The sequence below is a fragment of the Lampris incognitus genome, chromosome 1, assembly GCF_029633865.1.
Source record: "Lampris incognitus isolate fLamInc1 chromosome 1, fLamInc1.hap2, whole genome shotgun sequence".
Classification (NCBI taxonomy): Eukaryota; Metazoa; Chordata; class Actinopteri; order Lampriformes; family Lampridae; genus Lampris; species Lampris incognitus.
The window spans coordinates 138,463,366-138,469,365 of record NC_079211.1 but is presented as its reverse complement, the minus strand read 5'-3'; positions in this window follow the sequence as shown (position 1 = coordinate 138,469,365).

Genomic DNA, 6,000 nt, shown 5'->3' with positions numbered 1-6,000 from the left:
CACACATGGAGGCACTCATGTATTTCTCCCAGAGTGTCACAACCTCCTCTTGCATGCTATTTCAGTGAGAGGTGCCGGCTGCACAGCCAAGTTCCTAACAAGAGCCAAACACTCGAGAGAGGGAAGAGAGGAAAGGTGAGGCGAGGAGAGGAAGGGAGGTGAGAAAAAAAAAGATAAGAGGAGCAGAGAGCTGTCAGCCTCTTGGGACATGTGCACAGCTCACAGTCCATGTCTTTGAGTCAACTGCTCTACTTCATTGACCAGACAACAGTGGGCAGATAGACTTGGCAGGTGTACGTTTATGTGCACCCCCCATCCCTCTGCCTTACCCCCACCCCCTCCCTAGGATAATGCATACATGAACGAGGAGCATTCTAAATTGGACTGCCATCATCAGAACCAAGCAAGCGACACCCCCGCAAAACCCCTACCCGAATTAAGATTTGATAGAGTATATTTACAGGGGCCGTCCCCAACCGTGTAGCGTACACTGCTCACAGCCGCACAGTGGTGGACAAGAAGCCTAATGATGTCTGAAATACCAACACAACTGCTATGATACGCTGCGATAATTGCTACCCCTCCTGTCCGCAGTACAAATAAATGTTGAACTGGTAGGCAAACACATTAATATGGAAATGTCTACATTAATTTGGAACATGGACTAAATTATTCAGTAATTAAACCACTGCAAATTTACACAAACTTTCCCTTGGCTGACTGCAGAAAAACGTGAGGAGGTTCAAACAGCCAAGTGTCAGGTTGTGCAACAAATGGCCACGTGATCCGAGCACATTGCCTTTTGTGCACAAATGATGGCGTAGTCATAAATATAGTTGTAGTCCTATACATGCATAGAATATCTATAGGATGCATTATAAGCATAAGACTAGCTTGGTCTAGTCAGAAAGGCACGAACTGATGAAGCCTCTTGGATGAGAGGTGAAACGTCTTCACGGATATATACCAAGTCCAGTTGCACTTGATTCAATTCCTTTGCATGATTATAAGCAGATAAACTCAGCTGGCTGTTTTGTTTGTGGTTTTTGTGTGTGTGTGTGTGTGTGTGTGTGTGTGTGTGTGTGTGTGTGTGTGTGTGTGTGTGTGTGTTTAACAAAAGCTGACTGTAACAAAATAAAAATAGTAACACGCTATGTAGTAATGAGCATTGTAGAACCTTCACCTGACCTGCTGTGACCTCCACATATTCACGCCAGCATGTATACTTTCACTTATATACACACACACACACGCACAAACACACACCTTAGCGACCGCTCATTGCTCAGTCCTATGAGATTTTTCGAAGTAATTCTACGAAATCAGAAACAGAAACACTTTATTTGTCATTTCATTTCATGCACTTGCGCACATGAAATGAAACGAAACATCGTTTCCCCCCAGCCCACATCAGTGCAACACAAAGACAAAAACACATGTCCAAGAACTACAAGAACACACATATCCAAACTAGCACATATATCTACACTAAACAACAACAACAACAAAAATCACTGTCCAAGAGATCGAACACCAGCCAGGATGACTGTCGGAACTGCTGGTAGGCGTGGGCTAGCAGTTAGCTTAGCCTGCCCCGCTTCCACATCCTGTCAGACTGCCCTTGGTGTTTCCTCTTTGGGCACAGCTCCGGGCAGGGCTGTGGTCCTTGGACCCACAGATGCAGCAGGTCCAAGCTCCCTCCGCCGATTCATCTTCAGCTCTCCCAGCCAGACTTCGTTGACATACGTCCCCGCACTCCACACGACGACACTGTAAACACAGTCAAGGCAAGGCAAGGCCACCACCAGACCTCCTTCAGTGTTATCGGAACTGCTGGTCTGCATGGGCTAGCAGTTAGCTTAGCCTGCCCCGCTTCCACGTCCTGTCAGACCGCCCTCAGTGTTTCCTCTTCGGGCACAGCTCCGGGCAGGGCCCTGGGCCCACAGGACAGCAGACTAAGCTCCCCCAGCCGATCCAGCGCCAGCTCCCCAGCCATCAAACGAAGACAAACTTAGACGCAGATGTAGGGGTGAGGCCGCCGCAAACATGAATTCGCGCCGCCATCTTCCCACACCGGAAGCAGAATTAGATTACATAAATAAAGGTGGAGCAACAATGCAGCGGCAGAACAACAATAATTTAAGAAGTGGAACTTCAAATTGCTTAACTGGAACTTCATATTTAAGTCTGTATAAACTAATATACAGTGATTTTTAACTACTAAATATTAGGGGTGTAAGAAAATATTGATACACTCGAGTATCGCGATATTATCTTTTGTGATACCGTATCGATTCTCAAAATCCCTGTATTGATTTTAATTGTTTACATGTAAAGGTTTGTGACAAACATTTTGCGTTGTGTGTAACCCCACGGCCGCTAGATAACAGTGTAGTAATCTTGACTCTTCCACTCCAATGCAACAGTGTAAACTGAGACAGGAAGTAGCGTAAGCACAAAGAGCACAGGCCTATGAAATCGCAATATATCGCCTTTCTTACAGTATCGCAATATATTGCGATATATTGAATCGTAACCCCTGTAATACATATGTATCGTATCGCCAGATTCTCGCCAATACACAGCCCTAGTAAATATAAAACATTGATTTGTGTACTGCTCGCATCCACTTCTCGTTACGGTCAGCCACCTCCGTGGCTATGTGCTTTAGCTCAGGAAATCTTCCCAGTCAGTCTTTTTTTAAAGTTTATTTCTGATTTTTCCCTTTTTATCCCAATTTAGTGGCCAATCGATCCCTATTTTTTAATTCAAACACCCACCCTCCTACTGCATGCATTCGCCAACTGCATCTCTCCGGCCGGCAGTCTCGAAGGAGACGCCTCCCCACTTTCGTGACAAGGCAACTCCAGGCCGAACCACTGCTTTTCCCGACACACCCAGAGACGCATCCGTGTGACGAACACAAGCCGACTCCGCCCCCCCTCCCGAAGACAGCGTTGCCAATTATTGCCGCTTCATCGAGTCCGGCCATAGTCGGATCTGACGAGACCGGGGCGCAAACCCCTGGTCCCCAGTGGGCAACTGCATCGACACAAAGCCGATGCTTCCCAGTCAGTCTTTGCACACCAAAAGACTCTCACCCCAGATCTGAAATTTGTTGCAAAACATGTCGCAACTCAATATCTCTGTCATCCTGCTCTCTCTCTCTCTCTCTCTCTCTCTCTCTCTCTCTCTCTCCCTCTCTCCATCTCTTTGTATCCCTGGATCCTTCTGTAGTCTCTGCATTAGGCGGACCCATCTGAGTGTGTGTGTCTGCACTGTGTGTGCGCGTGTTTGGGTGTGTTAGTTGCGTTTCAGGAAAAGGCCCTTTGGTCTCAAGTGTGCCCTCTGATGTGCTGGGCCCATCGCCGCTAGGATTTGAAGTTTAAAGCCTCTGTGTATTCGTATGTGTGTCTGTGTGTCAGTGTGTGTGTGTGTGTGTGAGTGTGTCAGTGTTTGCATGCATGCACCCCAGCCTGCTCCGAGCATATTTGTGTATGAATGTTCATGTGCGAATGCACGTGTGTATCTGCATGCAATTCTGTGCATGTGTGTATCCATATGTGTGTGTGTGCGTCAGCCTGTGTGTGTGTGTGTGTGTGTGTGTGTGTGTGCTGAGATGCGTCATCTTAAGTAACCCTGTATGTCCTTTCAAAGGGCCTTCACAGATCTGCCCCGGGTGCTTTGATCAGGCGGGCCGCGGCTTGGCTGCTATCGGCAGCCCTTGAGACGCCGTGGTGCCATGCTCAGTGGATGACACAGCCACTTTGGCGCAAGGGGGGACTCTGACTTTTGCTTTGGCATAGAATACACACCTATGACTAGGCATGTATAGTCTCACACACACAAACACACAAGTGTAGACTCACACACAGAGGTATACACCTACACACTTTCGTATATGCTTACACGTGACAATGCAAACCCCTACATACAGCGCAGTTCACCAGTCTAGTGGTGATGGACATGCTGATTGCTGAAGGAGCAGGTAGAGTCTTATTCCAGTCTAGGGAAGACATGAGAACGTGGAGAGACATTATGAGTCAGCCAAGTAGATAGAGTCTTAATCCAGTCTAGCGAAGACATGGGAACGGGAAGCAGAGGTGGAAAACCCGGCTTCAGAAAGTAGAAGTGCTAACCATGTATTTGCTCCACCCATGGACTAAACCAGCTGATTTCACTAATTAGTCCTCATACCTGGCTGAAGTGTTGTGCTAATTAGAACCAGCTGGTTTAGTGCATGGGTGGAGCAAATACACGGTTAGGACTTCTACTTTCTGAAGCTGGGTTTTCCACCTCTGATGTGAAGAGACATTACGAGTCAGACACGGAGACTGATGAACATATAACATTTTATTTTGCAAACATTCGCCAGCCCTTGGCTAACCGGTTGGACCCTTTAGTTGACTGTTGAGCGCAGTCGCCCGTGGTCCGGGCTGTCCGGGTTCGATTCCCGGCTGCCCCCTGAATTTGCTACATTGCTACAAATAAAACGTCACTATAAATAATTTAAAAAAAAAACATTTTATTTGCTGTTCATTGTTGCGGACATTGAGCCTTGGGGGTCATCCCGGATCGTCCTCTGTGTGGAGTTTGCATGTTCTCCCCGTGTCTGCACGGGTTTCCTCTGGGGCTCCGGTTTCCTCCCACAGTCCAAAGACATGTAGGTCGAGCGAATCGGCCGTTCTAAATTCTCCCTAGGTGTGAATGTTGTGTGTGTGTGTGTGTGTGTGTGTGTGTGTGTGTGTGTGTGTGTGTGTGTGTGTGTGTGTGGGGGGTCCCTGTGATGGACTGGCAGCCTGTCCAGGGTGTCTCCCTGCCTGCCGCCCAGTGACTGCTGAGATAGGCCCCAGCATCCCACAACCCTGATGGGGATAAGCGACTCGGATAATGGATGGATATTGTGGACATTTTGTTGTTCTCACACACTTTGTGGGGGAGGTTTGTGTGTGTGTGTGTGTGTGTGTGTGTGGCTGCAGGTGCATTCGTATGCTTGTTTGTGCATGCATGATTGATTGTTTGCGTGTGCATGTGTGTATGTATGTTTGTTCATAACAACACAACAATTTTACTTCGGAGATATCTGATTCGATACTGCACATTTGTGTCCTTGTTGGTTTCCATGTGTGTCCTGCAGATTTCGAGTTGACATCAGATTGAAATGGATCTCAGGTGGGGTTTAATATCGAGTGGCACTGCCGTATCACATGGACATACTGTTGGCCTGACATTGAGTTGATCTGACAATGGGATGAATGAGTGTAACTGCTAGTAAGTCAGGAGGTAGAGCATAATCTCTCCTGTCAAGTCGCTGTCCTCGTCAATATTCAAATCCAGCTGACTGTCCAATGGCTGTCAGTAACAATCTCCCTCCGGCTCGAGGCCCAGCAGAGGCACATATCAAATTGAATTGGATGCCGGCTTCTCAATGGAAATAGATTTGGAAGAGATGACCCCTGCCCTGCATTGTGAACTTGTCAGTTACCGGTGGCCAAACTAGATTCTAACGTACAGCATCCATTCCCAGCTAATAGCGCCTCCCTGCTGGATCCCTTTTTTTGATATGTTTTGTCATTTTCCTTTCACTGTGTTTCTGTCATATCGCTGCTATCTGTTTCACTCTGCTTGACCTGGATTTTAAAGATTACTTACTGTAATGGTATTTCTGATTCATTCATAGCATCCAGTACAGTAAGATGGCGGAAAACAGGGTGGGGGGGGGTGGATGACACAGATGAAGAGACATGGCTGAGTTCAGCGTTACAAATGTCACTGGTGATCAACCAGTAAGCCTTCATCCTGACTAAATTTGTTCACTCAAACTGAACGGGGGCTGGGGTATTAGGGGGGGGGGGCGCGTGCGCACACACATATACACTTAAAATTGCCCTGAGCAACAAGTCTTCTGGGTTCTCACTCCCCGAGTAATGATTCATTCATATACACTTTGCTTGGCCAACACACACTTCTAGTAGTAAGTGTGAAATTGCACAGCCGACC